We start from the raw sequence: 20,696 nt of genomic DNA on the forward strand, positions 1-20,696 counted from the left end.
GGGTTTTTATTATGCATAAAAGGCAATGATGCAGGTATTTTTGTAGGAAAAACTATTACAAAAAAAATAAAGATTAACGTTGTGTGTTTTTCCAAGTTGTGCTTTTGAAAACAAGCTTACACTGTGCTGTTTTCTCACAATATCCAGACCATTCTGGCTGAAGAGCTCTGATCAATTTTAAAACCAATATGACTGAAAACCCACCTATCCCATGATGCTTATGTAAAACTCGACTGACAGCAACAAGCATAATCGTGTGTTTTGTATCCCTTCCCATTATTTACTCATCTTTATTTTGTGAGCTCTGTGTGTGCCTTCTTTTCTGTGTGGAAAGAATGAAGCACAATGTGGACCCTAAAGAAAATAGTGAATAACTAGTGTGCTAAAGAGACACTATGTGTTTTTAGATTTTAAAGACCCAAAATATATACAACACACACAAATCAATGGAGAATGCATGGACAAATCCAGATTTTGATCCTTTATTATTTAAGTTTTAAAGTACACCATTGAAAGCAAGTAGAACAAACATCTGCCAGTAAATGTGAAAAGTGGTTTTAAAAAAAATCTGGATGAAGGGGTGGGTGAATGAGACAACAAATACTGTATTCTTAGATTATTTTATTATACTCAAAACAGGGTTTTTGGCAGGGAGAGCAGCGACAAAGTTTACAATTCAGAGTACCTTTAGATTTGAAATGCTAGCAAAAACAGCGAAGTGAGAACATCGTCAGAGGCAGTGCCCATTTTCCCATTAAATCTTCTTCTCCCCCAAACACATTAGAGAACATGTTTAGCCTGCCACTAAAAAGGTCGCACGGCCTCAGACACCTGGTTCTGGTCATTTATCAAGTGGCTCATCCCCTTACCTTACTGCCAACCCAACAGGGGTTTCTTGACAACAAAACAGCATCACTTTAATTACATTTTCAAGTTAATTGCTGCTTATTGTCTAAGGATCCTAACTCAGGAAATGATCCCTATTCAAGGACAGCACTTGAACATGTACTTAAGTACCACTTAAGTCAATGGCACTTATGTGCTGCTCTGAATAAGGATTTTTTTTTTTTTAAATCAGAACCTTAGACAACAGACTTAACAATGCTGCTCTGAATAAGCATATCTCCCTCTCCAGTACCTTTTGTGACCCTGGACTGCCTGTAAATGCAGCAGTTTAAGCCCCTTCAGACCTATTAGAAATTTTTTTCAATTAAAGTGCTATGAAAAGCACAATTAAAGACTTGTGAAGCAAATATTGTGAAATTAATGTGATCGCCAAATATTTACTGAAAAGTATCACTCCCCCCACCCCACATTTAAGTGCTAACACAGGAATTCTGTTAGTGGCAAAACCACAATTTAACACCCTTGTAACAGTTTTGAAATAGCCCATCAAAACCAAAACACACCAAGAGTCATGACAGTTCCTTGGCTGGGTAACAAAGCCAACAAGCACCCAGGACGGTGAGCGTGTAGTGACAGCATCCGCTCATATACAACTGAAACAGAGCACGAGTCTTGATAGCAAGGTTTCAAGAGCAGGCATCTCTGTAGAACCAGCAAAGGAACAATGTGATAGGCATAAGCAATCCCAATACCTCTTGTATCACCCAGCCCATTCGCTGGAGTTTGCAGAGTGTTGCAGCCTTTGGAGGACATTTTGAAGACAGGAACAAATTGGGGGTGCCAAAGATACATTAGCAACTCAGCAAAATAGTGTCATCTCTGACACTGTGAGAGCTACCATAAGGGCAGCTCTTTTAAACAGATGGTAGCAGAAAGGGAGAAACAAGCTAGAGACACTAGCTTGCTCAAAAATGACAATATTTATTTCCATAGATTTTTAGATATACACATCTAATCTAAGTATGTAGTTATGCTTCGGGAAGGAAAATTTGTAATGAATTAAAGTCTCTTTTTTAACTTAATGGCATAAGACAGCTTTTATGACTTGTATGTAAGAAAACTAGTTCACAATATATGCATAGTACATATATGAGGTCTAGGTATACTTAATCCTAGATCAGTGTAGAGGGAAGGAGGGGTCTGAACTAGATGACTACTTGACGTCCCTGGAAGACCTGCATTTCTATGATTCTATATAGGCAAAGGAAAACTGTTCACTTCTTGGTAACACAAGCAAACTCTCTGGGGGCAGGGACTGTCTTTTTGTTCTGCCTGTAAAGTGCTAAGCACAAGGGGGTTCTGGTCCATGACTGGGGGTCCTATGTGCTAAAACAACAAACATGACATCAAACAAAGAAGTTCATATGCCTTCTTGATATTTCACTAGTTTACCATATATTTAGAAAACTTGTTTGCTTTGTTTTCTGTAGTCAATGCACACACTTAATTCAAATATAAACTATGGAAAAGCCAGAATTTATACATTAAATAAGGTATTTGTTATAGAGTTTATTTTACACACGCACAGAGTGAACCCATGCACAAAATGCATTCAAGTGTTCTCAGCAAATCTGTACAAAGGCTTTTCTGAATTTTTTTTTTTTTTTTTAAACAAACCAGTTTGGAAGCTAATTGGAGATTATGAGACTCTAAACAAATGCAAGTGTTTACTATGACTCTTCAAAGTGTGTATATCGTTCCAAGAAGAATCAGATAAACTTCTCTTTACATTTTCTTCCTGTTGTGTAGCCCTGCTTATTTCTGGTTCATACTGGTGGAAGAAAAGTGTTATGTATAAAACCTTCCTGTTAATTTATTTGTAGCACCGTAGCACCTACGAGCCCTAGTCATGGATCTTTCCTAAAAGATGGAGGTTTTAAAATTAAAGTTAAATTAATGCTCTGTCCCCTGAGATAACGTATACCTCAGCAATAAAGGTATGTTACACAATATCTGTGTGACTTGTGTATGGATAAACAAGTAAATAAAATAGTGGAAAGTTTGTTAGGGTGACAAGTTGTTGGTGGCTCCTAACAGCTTTCTAAAGATGTAACAGTGATCCTTGCACAAAGTATTTGTGTACAGTACAGGAACCACTATATTAGTGGCATGTAAGTTTTAAATGTTAGTATTGCGTGTGTCATTTTAGGAAAAAATTACCTATACATTAGAACAGCCCCACCCCTTCAGTCTGAACATCTTCAAAATATTTTATACCTATTAATTTTTTTCCTTCTTGTTACATCTTGCTCTCATTCTCCCACTGCTGAATTATGAAACTATATTTCAAATCAGCTTTTAGTAACCGTCATCCGTTTCCAAAAGGCTTGCCATGATGCCAAGTATTAATTACAGGGAGTCCTCAGACTTACAACACCCAACTTACGTCGGATGCCATTTCTGAAGCTTTTAAATTGACTGCCCCTTTCGCCCTCACGACGCTCGATTTGCATAAAGTTTGCTTGAAATAACTTCCTGGTTGTGTTGTACTGGTATGGAGCTGTAAGGGGTCGCTTCTGATTGGCTTTGAGGCAGCAGGTTAGCATGTTGCCAATTAGGGTTGCCACTTTTGATTGGCTGAGCCCAGGCTCAGCAATCAGAAAACTTGAACCCTGATTGGCTGAAGCTCAGCATCTGTGCCGTTCTCACTGGCTTTCTGAGCCTGTGTTGCTAGTATTCTGAGCAGCATATGCGAGTTTAAGTTTATTTGAATGCTGTTTACAAAATACAGTGTACAGTAAATACATTGATGTTGCAACATTAATCATCTATAATTCATTTAATACCAAAAACTGGGTTATTGTGGTGAAAATAGTGCATCAAACCTTGGTTCAGGAACCAATCCCCCTTTCATACCATTGATTCCTATGGAAAAAGCAGTTTCGACTTACAACGCAATTCTGAGGAATAAATTGTGTCGTTAGTCCAAGGACAACCTGTATTTTAAAAAACTGAAGTCACTTGCTCTTTCCTTTCAAACCCCAAGACATTTCACTGACTGCCATCAAATGTAGGTTTCTATGGAAGGGGGTGGGGAGGGGAAAGGCTGACAAGGATGTGTTACATCTGAATAATTCATCACAGCTAATAGATTCTTTTTTCATTTGCATTTTTCTTGTATATTTGAAACTGACAATGATTGGGTAAGTGGCAAGTTGTGAATACTACTACTAACTGGCCCAGAACTGCACACACCCTATCAGACTTGTTACCTGTCTCCCCTACTCCCAGCTCACTTATTTGTCTTGCTCTCTCTTCTCAGACTGTAAGCTCTTTGGGATAGGAACCATCATTTTTGGTTCTGAACAGTGCAAACAGAACCCACCCTCGCTGTAGTCTTTAGACACTAAGTATTTAATAAATAAATAAGAGGTATATAAATAATTCAGAGAGACAGTACAGGAATACTCCCACAGGCCAGATGCACAACAATGGCAATATTTTAAGTTACTTAAACCTCTATTCATCTACTTTATAATAACTACATTCAGTTACAACTATTTTCCAAACACAATAGAGGCAGATTTCTTCAATTTTATTTGCATGGTTTTTTAAAAAAACAAAAAAAATCAAAACAACAGCAATTATTGCCAAAAAATTGACTAGTATATGTCAAACCATATAGGCAGATAACATTTGAGTTGCAATACTAAGGCTTTTATATGACAAATACTTTTATGGGTTTCATTATTTTAGAAGAACTTATTTGAATATTATTGAATCAAACCACTGCATAGTCTCTTCTTGCCAATAGGTTACTTGATTATTCAGGAAGGCTGCCTTTCCAAGTCAGTTGAAGTAAACATCCACCTCCCAGCCGTTCCATGTTTTATAGCTGAGTGTAGGATGTTTACATGAACTAAAAATCAGTAACAATATGAATACTACATTGGCAGTCAAGCTACACTACTGCACTTTTGGATGCACATACTTCAGTACATTAAGTCAACTACATCTTGAAGGAACGCAGAATACACATCCAATAGGGTTATTACTCCTTAAGAAATTAGAAAGCACGTTTGACATCTGGATGTTAAGTCATACACACACAGTGGACTACAGGGGTCCAAGCATGAAATGGAGAAGCGATCCTCACAACTCTTGGGGATGAATGCTCTTGCCACACTTACCTAGCAAGGTTCCTTTGAGCTCGATCAGCATACAGATACCCAATAGCTTTCTATAATCTCAGTTTTATGATTATTTCTGATATAGTTAGTTTTCAAAAATTGAAACAAGGGGATGCCATATTTGTGAGAAAAATAGAAAAATTATGGGACCACAATGAATGAAAGCTCTCAAAAAGGGGTACAATTGGCTCAGCTGCACCTGCCTAGTTAACTCTATGTCCCAACTGACAGACCTCTTTGCCACATTACAATCCCCCTCTCTCAGGCCTGGAAATGGCCTAGGTAGCATTTTATGGGCAACTCAAGGTTCTCCCATAACCTCACTCAATTTATCAGAATTGTTCTGTCAGGTATGTACATACACAGTGTTGTGGTAGCCATGTCAGACTCATCATAGTAGAGAGACAATGTGGGTGAGAATCCATTTTATTGGACCAACTTCTGTTGTGATGCAAGCTTTCAAGGTACATACATAAGCAGTTTTGGTAAACTGAAGGGAATTCTAAAAGAATTTTATGGACTACACAAGAGAACATTGTCACTATAGAATCAATTTGTATTTGTCACATTGTAGTGTCCAAATTTAATAAAAAATTAACTTGCTGTGTTCGTCATGTCTCTTGTTCCTTCATTCCAATTTATTTCCTTCTGCTATTAGTGGTCTCGCATTCATTACATCTCCCTTTTTGATGCAATTCTTCCTTTTCTCCCCCCTACACCCTGTGTAGTTTTCTTCCTCCCTGTTTCAGCTGTCCAGCAATGAGAAACTGACAAGTCCATGTGGGGATGGGAACTGAGAGCACTGACGTCACTACTCTTTCAGCACATGATTTATTTTAGACTGAAAATAGACATCCCAATCCAAGGTTCTAGGTTCCTTAGCAGTTAAATATACACTATATACAATAAAATCAAGTCTCAGCAGCATTAAAACAACCAGTTCCACAGCAACTCAGCCAGCCAGCTACTTCTTTCACTATCCATGAAGCATACCCTCAGACTTCTCCAAACCCTCTCTCAAACAGGTGTCTTTTGTAGCGTGCCCAGTAAGACACCAAAGTTTGGCTATTTCTGATTAGGAGGACGAGAAGAGAGGAGCAAGCTGCACAGACCTAGAGAACAGTCTGTGAGCCACCCCCTCTATTTTATAAACAAGGGGGAATCCGGCTTAAGCACCCTTGCTGACTCCTGCAGTGGCAGTATAGCACACGGAGAGCGGTAATCCCTTAGGGTACGTCTTCACTACTCGCCGTATCGGCAGGTAGCAATCAATTTATCCGAGATCGCTATATCGCGTCTCGTTAAGACGCGATATATCGATCCCCAAACGCGCTCACCGTCGACTCCGGAACTCCACCAGAGCGAGCAGCGGTAGCGCAGTCGACGGGGGAGCCGTGGCCGTCAATCCCACACCGTATGGACCCCAGGTAATTCGATCTATGATACTTCGACTTCAGCTACGCTATTCGCGTAGCTGAAATTGCGTATCTTAGATCGATCCCCCCCCCCGTGTAGACCAGCCCTTAGATAGGCTGATCCCAGGCCATGTAAGGCTTTACAGGTCATAACCAACAACTCCAACTCCACCTGAAGACCAACTAGCAACCAGTGCAGATCCTGGAGCACTGGACGTCATATGCTTCCAGTGAGATGCCCCACTCAGTGAGCAAGCCACTGCATTCCACACCAGCTTAAGTTTTCAAATGGTTTTAAAAAGTATCCCCATGGAGAGTGCATCGCAACAGTCTAGAATTAACAGTTGGGCCAGCTGTTTCTGCACTGGAATGCTGTACTATTATTGATTTGCCTCTTCCCCTAGCTCTTACTTGAATTTAGTGCACACTATACATTAGGCAGTTACAGATTACTGCTTGCATATATGCTGTGGTCACACACAAAATTCTAACAAGATCCAGTCAGCAAAGCAAGTAATCAAACATACTGGGACCACAGGCCAGCCATATCACTCACCTGAGCCTCAGCTTGCTCAAGGTCCTCCATCCTCTCAAGCCCCATAGCTTTCTAGTGCTTGGCCCCTCGCCACAGATCAACACAGTCAGAGTTTGGGGGTCTCTAATCTCCCTGGAAACGTGTTTCGTAGTACAGTTGTTAAAAATATTGCCCTTATCCAAATCCATAGTAACAGTGCTCTAGTGAGAGGCCTGTCAGCATTTCCAGTTACCCGTATTTTTCCAACTGTTTAGAATAGTAACAAATGGGGAAACAAATTATTTTGTATTTTAAATGTTCTTCACAAGACCAAACACCAGATTTTGATGCTTTATATGGCACAGTGCATCTTTAACGTGAAATTTTTCAGGCCAAACTTGTTAGAGTATATTAAAAATATTTTATAGTTAAAAAGTACTTAAAGACTGATAGCTTGTTTTCAATGTGTTTTGTAAAAGAACATAAGAATGGCCATACTGGGTCAGACCAAAGGTCCATCTAGCCCAGTAGCCTGTCTACCGACAGTGGCCAATGCCAGGTGCCCCAGAGGGAGTGAACCTAACAGGTAATGATCAAGTGATCTCTCTCCTGCCATCCATCTCCACCCTCTGACAAACAGAGGCTAGGGACACCATTCCTTACCCATCATGGCTAATAGCCATTAATGGACTTAACCTCCATGCATTTATCCAGTTCTCTTTTAAACACTGTTATAGTCCTAGCCTTCACAACCTCCCCAAAAAGGAGTTCCACAGGTTGACTGTGCGCTGCGTGAAGAACAACTTCCTTTTATTTGTTTTTAACCTGCTGCCTATTAATTTCATTTGGTGACCTCTAGTTCTTGTATTATGGGAATAAGTAAATAACTTTTCCTTATCTACTTTCTCTACATCACTCATGATTTTATATACCTCTATCATATCCCCCCTTAGTCTCCTCTTTTCCAAGCTGAAAAGTCCTAGCCTCTTTAATCTCTCCTCATATGGGACCCTCTCCAACCCCCTAATCATTTTAGTTGCCCTTCTCTGAACCTTTTCTAGTGCCAGTATATCTTTTTTGAGATGAGGAGACCACATCTGTATGCAGTATTCAAAATGTGGGCGTACCATCAATTTATATAAGGGCAATAATATATTCTCCATCTTATTCTCTATCCCCTTTTTAATGATTCCTAACATCCTGTTTGCTTTTTTGACCGCCTCTGCACACTGCGTGGACATCTTCAAAGAACTATTCACGATGATTCCAAGATCTTTTTCCTGATTTGTTGTAGCTAAATTAGCCCCCCATCATATTTTATGTATAGTTGGGGTTATTTTTTCCAATGTGCATTACTGTACATTTATCCACATTAAATTTCATTTGCCATTTTGTTGCCCAATCACTTAGTTTTGTGAGATCTTTTTGAAGTTCTTCACAAACTTCTTAACTATCTTGAGCAGTTTAGTATCATCTGCAAACTTTGTCACCTCACTGCTTACCCCTTTCTCCAGATCATTTATGAATAAGTTGAATAGGATTGGTCCTAGGACTGACCCTTGGGGAACACCACTAGTTACCCCTCTCCATTCTGAGAATTTACCATTAATTCCTACCCTTTGTTCCCTGTCTTTTAACCAGTTCTCAATCCATTAAAGGACCTTCCCTTTTATCCCATGACAACTTAATTTATGTACGACCTTTGGTGAGGGACCTTGTCAAAGACTTTCTGGAAATCTAAGTACACTACGTCCACTGGATCCCCCTTGTCCACATGTTTTTTGACCCCTTCAAAGAACTCTAATAGATTGTCTTACTAATTTCCCTTTAGAGAAACCATGTTGACTTTTGCCCAATTTATGTTCTTCTATGTGTCTGATAATTTTATTCTTTACTATTGTTTCATGTATGATGTATTTGCTGCAATGAAATTTGTTAATGCATAGAAACATTTCACAAAGTTACTTTAAACAAGTGTCATATCAACTAAAATTACCAAAAATACCATTAACCCCTCAAATTTGGAAAGACTAAGATGCCATTGGCCACAGAATATTTGTTCAAGAGAAAAATAAAAAATGAGGAAGGCTCTTAAGAGAAAATGCGTAGTTTCAGAGTAAGGCTGACCCTGCCTTCAACTCACCTCAGTAAGCCCAAATATTATAGAAAAATTAAGTAACTGACTGTTCTGAATCTCTTAATACTCAGGGACAAAACAAACTAAGGAGTCGATTGCCCACCTTACCACTGTGTCCTTTATTTATTTTTCTTAAACCCAGACTCGAATTACTTCAAAAGATTTTTCAATATATCCATATAAACTACCAAGCTGGACAGATCCTATTCATTTAAATAAATCATTACAATGAAGTTCATTAATTATGTTTGCACAATACTTTGAAGATGTAAAGCTCTGAATAAACATTAAGTACTATGAATAAGCCTATTTAATCAATAACAATTTAGTATACTCATTAGATTGTTCATGTTTCATGCCAATGGCTAGATACAAGAGACCTGTGAGTAACTAAGAGAAATGAAATAAAACCATGTGACAGTCTACTACATCTAATCACTCAGTGCATTTTAGCAAATCATGAATTTTCCAATGCCTGCAATCTGGATTTCCCAACACTGCTAAACGAGATCCCAACAGGCCTTGCTCCAATGAATAAACCATTATGAATTTTATTATAGTGACTAAAAAATATCATACAAGCTCTGTAATACTGACAGAGTCTAAAGACATTAAGCAGGTCTGAGATCTATTATGAACACCTAAAGAGGCTGAGGGGAGGGAAAGTGATGCTCTCATAATATTAAAAATGAGAGAAACTGGAATGAATGATCTGCTCTTAAGTGTCAGGAAATAAAATATATATCATTTGCTAGCAGCAAAAGAGGGCAAATCTCGGTGAAAAAAGGTCAGGGAGCTAAAGAAGAAGTTTAGCCAAAAAATTGTTCTAGTACAAAAGCAGAAGTACCAGAATCAGGTAACAGATTCAGACACTTAGGACCCTCCCACCTCCCAACCTTTCAAGTCAGGAATCCACATAAGTAAATGGAAGAAAAAGGAGAGAATCACCCAGGAACCCAAAATACTACCTCCTTCTCCAGAGCCATGGGAGAGGTGGGAAAGTAGTTTTTATAGATGGCCAGCTGAGTTTGTTGAAATTGTTATTTTAATGATTCCTGATTTTTGCTGATGTACCTGGAAGCTTGGAAAAGCTTAAAGGAGAGTTCTTTACTTTTAAATATTGATTACCTCATTCACCTGGTCTCTCTAATATCAAAATACATGTCATGTAAGACGTTCTACCTTTCACCTCGACTTACTTAGAATCTACTGTGCTTAGTGGCATATGAGGCAACCTATTTTTTCCTCTACTGCTGACTATCCAGACAGAGCAAGATGCTTGCCCCATAGTAAGCTATCTCCTTGACAGCAGCATCCTTTCGCTTATCCTAAGCTAGGTCATTTTTGTGTTCACGCCTTCTTTCCTCCAGGTGGAATCTCTTGTGTTTCTGCAATCTGGTAGCCTGATAACACTGCCAAAGCACCACAGCCATCTAATTATTGAGTCCGCAGCCTGCTGACCCATGCAAATGACACTTCTACGTTGTTTACACGATCACTCCAATGAATTCCCCAGGTGGTTCTTAAACAACGATGGTGTAATGCATTGAGCTTCTTGTTGTATTCCATGCCTCCAATGCATATTAAAGTGGTGGCAGGACAACAGCTGTACAATCTTTAGTGTGCAGATGTAGCTTTTTACTCTTCCAGATGCTTGAAAAATTGGAAAATGATCCACTGGTTTTACCAATCCTAGCCTTCACTTCTTTGGCCATTAGCACATATTGATCTTGGAAGTACAATAAAGTCATCAGCTCCTTTGTACTCTTCTCCATCAATCACACGTTCACCAGCATTGACACCATTCTCTTCTGTTTCCATGGTCTTGGTCTTCCATGTACTGATACAAAGTCCCACTTCAGCAGCTTCTGCTTTTATACTCAGAGTCTTCTCATTCCATCCAAGTTGGTATGTAGTACGACTATGTCATCTGCAGAAACCCAAGCCTCCCAGCTTCTCTCTTGCCCAAACAATACCAGAGTGCTCGGCAGCAGCCATTGCTCTTCTCATCACAAAGTCTATGACAATGGAGAAGTGGGGATAGCATCCACCTTGGTCTTATGCCAGTAACTATCTTAAATCATTGTGTCTCCACTCTCTCCTGATGGAGCAAGTAGACTCTTCATACAAAGCTTTCATCAAATTAAAAATCTTTGCTGGAATTCCATGTCTCAGGATCTTCCAAAAGGCTTCCATGTGACACTATCAAACACTTTCATAAAATCAACAAAGTTAAAAAGACATCATCTTCTGCTGGTGCTCTTAAGCTTCTCAAGGTGAAAAAATGGTCTGAACACCAACTATCAGACCAAAATCCAGCTTACTCTTCCCTACTTTGTCAACAGCAGTTTTCGTGTATTCAAACTGATAATGCAAAACACTTTTCCAGATATGGATAGGAGTGTCATCTCTATCTAGTTATTACAAAGAAGCTGGTCTCCTCCTTTTTTTTTTTTTTTTTTTAGGAATTTTGCAAATGACCACCTCTGTGACAGAGATGGCAATTTCCTGCAATATCTTTAACTGTATTAAGTTTATGTATCATTGTGGGCCAGGGACTGTATACAATTCCATAGGATAAGGTGACCACAGAGCCTCCAGAACTGGAAACAGTGAGGGCTGATTAGCAAATTCACTCAGCTTGTAACACCCCGGAGAAGTACCACCACCTGGAGAGGCCTGCATATACTAGTTCAAACTGGATTCTCCAGAAAGTGTACAGTGCCTGAACCAAGAGAATTCTCTCCATCAGAATCAGGGCTTTTAGGACCCCTTTGTATCATTTTGGCCATTTTAACCAGCATAAAGATGCTGGAGAGGGGTAAGGTTCCCCCCCCCTTTTTTTAAGAACCAGGGACTTCACATTTTAGGATTTTTTCATGCAAACTGGCAGACATGGTGGCAAACAGGCTTCATGGAAGCTTAAAAGAGCAGGAACTCAGACATTCACTGCACTTGCCAAAGACAACATTTATCTTATGTTTGGGGTGGGTAGTGGACATTACTAAAACAGCCTCTGGGACAGACAGCAATTTCTACATTTTTCAAAATATAAATGCCACTTTTATTCTTTATAGTAAAAGCCACTTTAAAAAAATTAAAAATACAGACTGTTTCTAGGATTTATGTTCTTTCCTCCATGTATTCTGACAAAAGTCACAATCATATATAAATTAGTTTTAACATTACATACATTTATAACTAATCTTTTCCTTCTGATGTTGTCCATGAATAGCCGGATGCAGCAAACATCTGACTGAAAGCTAGAATTTCTCTTACAGCTTCCAGTCGGGGATGTTTACAACAACAGACTACAATACGGTATTATACTGTATAATAGTACACAACAATGGGAATCACCTTCAAAAGAAAAAATAGATAGTTTATAAAATGGCATTGCATGGCATCCGTACTGATTTATTGCTCCACCAATTACAACCTCATACTTCACCTCATTTGCTGAAAGCTCATGTAGGCAGAGAAAGCACAGCTGTTGATCACAATCATCAAAAATAAACATCTGAAATTTAAGTTATGGAGCAAAATCTGCAATTTAAAAATTCTTTAGTTCACAAGTATTTTTAAAGTGTACTTTAAAGTGTTCACTTCATGATTCCTTCATTCCCCAGAGCTCTCCAAAGAATGCAACTTCCTTTAAACACTTGCACTATTTTCCTAATCACATTAAGAAAAAAAGTGATAGAACTGAAAACTTAAATTGTGGCTGTATTAAGAAGAGCATTATCAAAAAAGGACATGCTTTTGGTATTATTTAACCTCAGCATCCAGCTCGGTTTAAGTCAAGACTTTTTCCATTTGCTTGTCCTGCAAACTGAAACTGGGATTTGAAAGGTCAAGTGGTCCTTTTACTTTTTACATCTCCACCTGTAAAATCAAGATTTTCAGTTAAGCTTTGACTGCACAATGTTGATATGGGGTGTTGAATCCAACTGACATAGCTTTAAGAATTCCCCAGTACTAGAAGGAGTATAAATTCAATTCTGTTTTCAAAGCAAATAAAAAACAATGGACATGGGGAGCAGTTATACTGAATAAGGAGGTGCTATTTTTACTTCGTCACTAAGGCCGGACACCTGCAACGCATTGCACCTAAGCAGACTCCTGTGCCCACACAGAGCCCAATGCACTTCCATGGGGCTCCATGCTGGTGCAGGAGTCCTTCTATGCACAACCTATTGTTGAATCAGGACTGACAGGCCAGATCCTGCAGTCAGTAAAACTCAATGGGAGTTTTGCCATTTACTTGTGAGTGTGATTGGGCCCTACCATCTATTAATGCTGAACTACGAAATGAAGTCTAGCATTTAGTCTAGAATCACGTTTTCCCTTTTAGAAGCAGTGCTCAATAAAAACCAATTCAGATACTTCACATTACATACTCCTGCTGAAGACAATTTTGAAGAAAAGTATTTTACAAGCCTGGCATATATTCATTCTGCATGATTGACAGTCACACAGCTAAATAGATCTACAATCCGACAAGCAAAATACAAACTAAAAAAGGAGCGTAAGTACAGCCCCGTGAAATTCTCTTCATAATTTTTCACTTTATTTTTTGGGAATAAAATATTTGGTTTCCTCCATTCATCGTTGCCCCCCAAGGGGAAAAGAGGTGCTGTGACGAGGGGAGGGAAGGGGGACAGAGCAAGCCCATCCCACACGCATCTCTCAGCAGTGACTCCTGTCCCACACAGGGTTGCAGCACCACTCACTCACTTCCCCCATCCCATTGTGACAGTAGAGCAGCCAGGACAAACCCAAGCAGTGCTGCAACCCTGTGCAGAGGATTTAAATGCCTGTAGCAGGGAGCTGGGCCCAGCCCCGCAGGACAGGAGCAGTCATTGTGAGATGAGTTTTTTGTTGTGTATTTTAATCATTTTGTGTTTTACTTCGTATTATTTTGCATTTGCAAAAAAACACAGGGCTCTAAGCATAAGCACCTACCAAATAAGCATAAGCACCCATCCTCTGCACATTCAGATTCTTTGTATCTGACACATTTAAGGTCTCTCAGTTACTGAAACCCAACCACATTCAGTTTACATAAACAGCTCTCCGTCTGAAATTGAGAATTAGTATTTTAGTAGTACATGACTCTAGCTGTTTCAGGGGTAAACCAGGATTAATGAGGAAACTACATGCAGTCTCTATGGATACCATGTTGACCTTCATTGTTTTTGAGTTAAAAAAAGCCAGTGGTCATTTACAACAAAAAGCTCCTTCGGTTGCTCCAGAATCGAAAGTTCCAATTTTAAACTGGAAAGAAATGGGTTATTTCATGCAGAGGTAAGCACATGGTATTTGACTAATTAGGCTGCTGAGCATTAAGTTGCAGTGAACCATTTATTACAATGTTCTACTGTAACACTGATTTCTCAAGAAACAAATGAAGGTTATTACAATGTCATCTATCAGAAGAGGGCCATTTCTCCACCCCCATACCTTTTTTCTTTTAGCTCACAAAGATAAATCTCAAAACAGCCACCACAAACAAGTTCCTTTCAGTCATCATTCCTGAACATGACAGTCTCCCCCCATTACATAACCAGCCAATTTTATCAAACTCAACATCAACTAAAAATATTTATGGAGCATATTAAAAAATGGTCAATCTCAAGGGAGAGTTTGACTTAAAAAAAAAATCAATGGCATGGTGTTTGGAACAAACTGAACTGTCTGTCTTTGAGTAAAGTTACACGCCAGTATGATATGTAAGTGTTATATAAAGCTTTGTGAAAATTCAGGCTGGACACACGTTTACTTTTTTCTTACCCCACAACAGCTCTATTTTTTGAATATGAGTAGGCAGCATGTTCTAACTTTCATCAGTGGCTATGCTCTACCATTTTGAGACTGTTGACCTGTAAGATCAATAACATCACAAGTAGGGACACTATTCTAATACCATCATGAAAGCTAAATTGTGTCTTTGTTGCTGAGTTTTGTGAACATTGTGATAGGAGTTAAGAGGGGGGAAAAAAATGTAGTATTGCTTAATGGTGACACTTTTCCCCCACGTAAAGAAAAAAACCTGCAGTCTATCTAGACTACAACAGAAAATTACTGAAGTCTGTATCTGGAAGCACTGACTTTACTTATGAGATAGGAAATATGCATTTGGCAGGCCCAAGTGAGCAATACAGGATTATCTGCCTACGTCTTATTCTACTTCAAATACTCTGGATTAATTCATGATAAAACAGCACCATCAACTTAAAGAGATATCTGTAATATCTAGCAAAGTGAAAGCATCTTCATACAGCTCTTTTCAATAAATCTCAATCCTGACCTGTAATTTATTCCAATCCTAAACACAGTATGAGTTATATTGAACACTGAGTTTGTGCAGGATTGAAGTGAACGCAGTCAACATTAAAGTCATCTATTAGTGCAGCAAGAGATCTTAATTTGTCATATACATGTTAAATGTTTGAAAAAAAAAAAAAAAATCACTTTCTATACTAAAAAAAACTCCTGAGTTAAGCATGATCACTACTATATCCAGCCATTGATTTGAAAGATAACTGCCATCGCACAGATATAACTGCAACGGGAGTCAATTAATTACTTTGTTGTAACAGCCAACGTCTTTCAAAGGAGTCAAATAGCTGAGCAACAGAAGCCTTGTGCAAACAAAAACTTCAGAGAAGTCTGGTTGCTAAAACCCAGAAAGACAAACATGCACTATAACTAAAATGAGACTCAAACTTACTGATCAGGAGAGACGTTAAGAGAGTTTTGCACAAACAAACTCTGAAACATTGTACTTGAAGTTCATCTGCAAAGTAGATATTAGACTAAAAACAAAAGGAACAGAATATTTAAAAAAAAGAGAGAAACATTACCATATGGTACAATAGTTACTGTCCACCTATTTTTAAAAGGACAAAGCTGGCCTTGAAAATGATGTATTGCAGTAAATTAAACTGGTAAAAAGCAAAGGCTTCAGTAATTTTGTATAACTTCAGTAAGGTTTTTTCCTCTCTTTTAGCAGCATTTAAAAATTCTCACTAGAAGTTAAAATCTTAAAACAATTTAGAGGAAATTATGGTGATCAAGCAAATGCCCAGAGATGGCAAGAGCTGTGGCAGGAAAAAACTTAAAGAACTGCTAGAACTAGGTAACTTTATAGAGAAAGGAGAGGGTGCAAACCGTGTGCGGGGCTAGGAAATAAGCATGAAAAGTAGAGAAGAGAAATAAATAAAACCATAAGCATCTTATGTTCTACTAGTAGGCTTTTCCCAATTTTAAGAATTTCCATGTTCTCATAATTAACAATTACTTCATGGAACACAAAGCAAATAGTCAATTATCTTCCAAAAAATGACTGAAGTACTTAAACTTGAGTCAATTACTGTACTGTGATGCTGCAGTTATGGTTGAAAAAGCACTTTTTAGCATAAACCCTTATTTACCAGCACTTCAACTTTTGGAAAAAAAAATTCCCTTAGTCTGGAAATAAGCACAAGAAACTCAAGCCTAAGTATGACTTGTTTGGTGTGGAATGTTTGATAAAAATCTATCAAGCTGTTTGACGTATCCAAGCATGAAAAATTAGTGATTCACATCACTTAAAATTTTTCAGACTATAGTTGCTCTTGGATAACAAATTGCAGCTTCTTTTTAAAGCCTCAAACTTGTTATGGGCTTAGCCCTCAGACAGAATAAGCGCCTTTGACATTAAGTATTACTTATTCATCACCCACGTTTTAAGGCGGTTTACAGATAAATACTTAAAAGTGCCTTACTGCATCAAAACATCGCACAAACAATTTTGAGACTAGTATCTTAACTTCTGTCTTAGTTTCTCAGACCTGCAAAAATGGAATTAAGTGACCTGCTCCAGGTCTGATAATCTGTCAGAACCAGGAGCAGACTGCTAGAGCTGTGACTTCTAGTGCAGTGCTTAGTCCATTAGATCATATTGTTTAAATATATAATGCTCCAGATATATGCATGCTACTGTTACACGTGCATACAGCAGGGCATGTCCATGTACTATTAAAAAAATAATAATAATTAGGAAAATGCAGCATGATTTTTTTTTATTTGTTCATGCACCCTAGCTCCCCCTTCTAAACCATTGTTAGCCCCTCATCCTGCAATGAGTTTTTCTGTGTGCATGCATGTACGCGCACACACAAGCAATAACCACAAGCAGCTCACTGCCTGGACTGAGGCCTTGGTTTGCCTACAGAGTGCATACATGCACTACTCAATTTTGTATGGGAAAAAATAAAGGATACAACTCCAACTTGAGACAAATTATTGAGCATGGGGACACTAGCAGGTTCCAAGAACGTTACTGAAATGTTTAACCAGAAAAAGATTCCAGGAGTCATAAGCTGTTTGGAAGAGATAAAAATGTAAACAATCAAGGATTCATTTAGGTTCCTGCATCCCTGAGCCTATCTGTTCCTAGCATAGTGTCCCAGAAGAATCTACTGAACCTAATATTGTCTGCTCTGGAGAAAGGAGGGTGAGACAAAAGTCTAGTATTTTAACAACACATGGAAAGGAATAAATAGGAAGTTATGAACACAATGAAGTTAGGAGTTAAGGATATGATCACTGAAATGAAGACCGAAGACAACAAAAATACCAATTTGTCAGAGAAACAGCTGTTAGATGAAAACAAGGTTTTAGAACTGACACTAAGCAGAACTAAAGATCAGATATAGAAGGCAAAAAAAATTATGTAATCCAACAGAAAGCTTATGTTCCTGATGTCAGAGACCGGGGCGTAGGCAGTCACACTACGTGGTTGAGCAGGAGTCGGTAGCCAGGAATAGCAGTCAGAGGCCAAAGCTGGAGTCAGAAGTCAGGAATCAGAGCCACGAGTCAAAGTTGAATTACTTGGAGTGAGGTGAGGCAGAAGCGATCACAGCCACGGGTGAATGCTTTGAGCAGCCACTGAACTGCAGCTGGGCTTAAGAGCTGGTCTGCTGACTCTTCCAACAAGTCAGACAGTGTAGCCAGTTAGACAGCCTACTACAGGCCAGCTGCACTCATTAGGTTGCCTTGAGACGCGTTCTGCTGCAGGCCCTGATTTCTGACACCTTATAGAGACCAAATGTTCAAAGGGGCTTCAATCCAGCCAATCCTTTACCTGCGCAACTTTGTACATTTATTTAGGCTAAGGGCATAAGTTTACAGTCTGCCTTGAGTAAGACCAGAACAGAGAAGAAATACTTACTGTCTTATCCACTCCCTCCCTGGTTCACTCCTTGCTTTGGGGGAAGAAGGGGAATGGACAAGAGGAGTAAGTAATCTAGTACAGCAGATTAAATCCGCCTCCATGCCAGCTCAGCTGTTATCTGGCACTTGAGAGAGCGTGAAGCCATGGCTCTATCTGTCCTCCCCCTGAAAAACAGTAAAGCCTTACAATGCTGGAGATATACCTTAAGAGATTCCATCTTTTAAAGTGTTTCTCTCTTTTGCAATTTGTGCATTTCTGCTCCATCCATCTTATCTCAGAGGTCCCAGGATATTAATTCTAGTAAGTCAATGGGGGCTCTATGCATGCACAGGGTATGTCCAGATGGATCCAATTGCAGAAGGCAGGATTGGGGCATTAAGTAAGTTTATTACAAGGGAAACTAGGAAAGATCATGCGGATACAGGTGAACTTTGCAAGTTATCATGCTGTTTACAAATGTTTTGGAATTAATTTCTCTCAGTAAAGAAATGAATTACACTGGGTAGTCCCAATCTGTCAGTAACGGTTAGACTCTCTCTCTACAGCATTTGTTAATTGTAAACTGGAAAGATCTACAGGTACTTAAAGAGGTTGGTGAAATCTAACCCAAGTTGTGATCACTTTTAATTCTCACTGAGAAACATCAATACAATATTTGTGGACTTGAAATTAAGAGAGAGAACTGCTGAACCTAAAAACATCCATGATGTGGGGAAAAGGTTAATTGAGGGTCATCTGTTTTAAAGCTGTGCAAAAAATATCCATCTACCATAATAATGAACGTACAATAAATACTGAAAAAAGAACAGGAGTACTTGTGGCACCTTAGAGACTAACACATTTATTAGAGCATAAGCTTTCGTGGACTACAGCCCATTTNGAACCTGAATTTAAAAACAAAATCTAAATATACACTGCTGTGAACTGGGCAGGCCTAAACCAGCACTGATATCCAGATAAATGGATGTCTCCACTCAGAGAAACAAAATTAGATATGGAAACTTAAAAAAACAGACTGTAGCTAAAGCATCACTTTGAATTTTAGAACTTTAAACTGGAGGATGGGAACCCTCTGCTTGAGTTGAGCTAATTTTTCATAAGGCTGATTCAGTATTTATTTCAGAGTAGCAGCCGTGTTAGTCTGTATCCGCAAAAAGAACAGGAGTACTTGTGGCACCTTAGAGACTAACACATTTATTAGAGCATAAGCTTTCGTGGACTACAGCCCACTTCGTAGTTGTGTCCACGAAAGCTTATGCTCTAATAAATGTGTTAGTCTCTAAGGTGCCACAAGTACTCCTGTTCTTTTTGCGGATACAGACTAACACGGCTGCTACTCTGAAATAAATACTGAATCAGCCTTATGAAAAATTAGCTCAACTCAAGCAGAGGGTTCCCATCCTCCAGTTTAAAGTTCTAAAATTCAAAGTGATGCTTTAGCTACAGTCTGTTTTTTTAAGTTTCCATATCTAATTTTGTTTCTCTGAGTGGAGACATCCATTTATCTGGATATCAGTGCTGGTTTAGGCCTGCCCAGTTCACAGCAGTGTATATTTAGATTTTGTTTTTAAATTCAGGTTCTTCCAGCTGGAATATTGAAGCATTGTACTCTGACTCCAGAAAAGGGTTTCCCTAAAGCTGAAACTATATAAACATAGCAGAAATATTAACCATATTACAGACAGTAAGATTATAAGAATTAAACAGTGTAATATCTACTTAGGTTTATCAAGAAAAGTTGAATATACAGGGATGGCCAGTGGATACCTCCATTATAAGAAATATTTAATTTCTCCCTCAAGCTTAAATACTGGACATTAGCCAGCTAATGAATATCTGCTGTCCTTTGATTTTAAATAGGCATCTCTGAGCTCCATCCTGCCAAATTGTGGGTGGAAGGGTGGGGAGAATGGTTCCACAGGAACAAGAGGGATGGAAAGACACTGCATCGCTTCTGGCATCACAAGTTCTGGGTATTCACCTGTAGTTCCTGTATGGGGGTGGGAGAAGGAAGGGGATGTTTCATTCCTGATGGACGAGGAGGACTGAAGAAGCACATTGTTTAATTTGGTTGGACCCTGGAAAGACGGAATCAAGGGTTATCCCAAATAACAATCCACGGTAATGATGACATTATGACCACTGAATGAGGTATCTCCACTCTATATTGAAGATTCTTTGGTTTCCTCTGATTTGTACCCTCAGCCTTCCCCTTCTTCTCTTAAAATGGGCAACTGCCACAGCTGCTTCTTTAAATGAAAAAAAAGGAAATTAAAGGTATCTTTGAGGGATGATCATGACCCTCGATAAGCACTAAAGATGGAGGGACTCACTAAAGAAGGCATGAATAGTGAGACTAGGAGAAGTAAGCAAA

General features: G+C 38.9%; 1 long non-coding RNA gene across 3 annotated transcripts in view; it reads right to left on the bottom strand.

The window, feature by feature from the left end:
- Positions 1-461: 461 nt before the first annotated feature.
- The window catches only part of LOC117873837, a 40,476-nt gene continuing 20,241 nt past the window's right edge, over positions 462-20,696 (bottom strand). For all 3 annotated transcript variants that reach the window (XR_004644824.1, XR_004644823.1, XR_004644825.1), the window contains 4 exons: positions 20,304-20,400; positions 17,370-17,468; positions 12,554-12,622; positions 462-3,771 (listed from right to left, as the gene is read on the bottom strand). This is a non-coding gene — a long non-coding RNA (uncharacterized LOC117873837). The remainder of the gene's footprint in view (positions 3,772-12,553; positions 12,623-17,369; positions 17,469-20,303; positions 20,401-20,696) is intronic.

Source organism: Trachemys scripta, chromosome 2 (genome assembly GCF_013100865.1).
Source record: "Trachemys scripta elegans isolate TJP31775 chromosome 2, CAS_Tse_1.0, whole genome shotgun sequence".
NCBI classification, from domain to species: Eukaryota; Metazoa; Chordata; order Testudines; family Emydidae; genus Trachemys; species Trachemys scripta.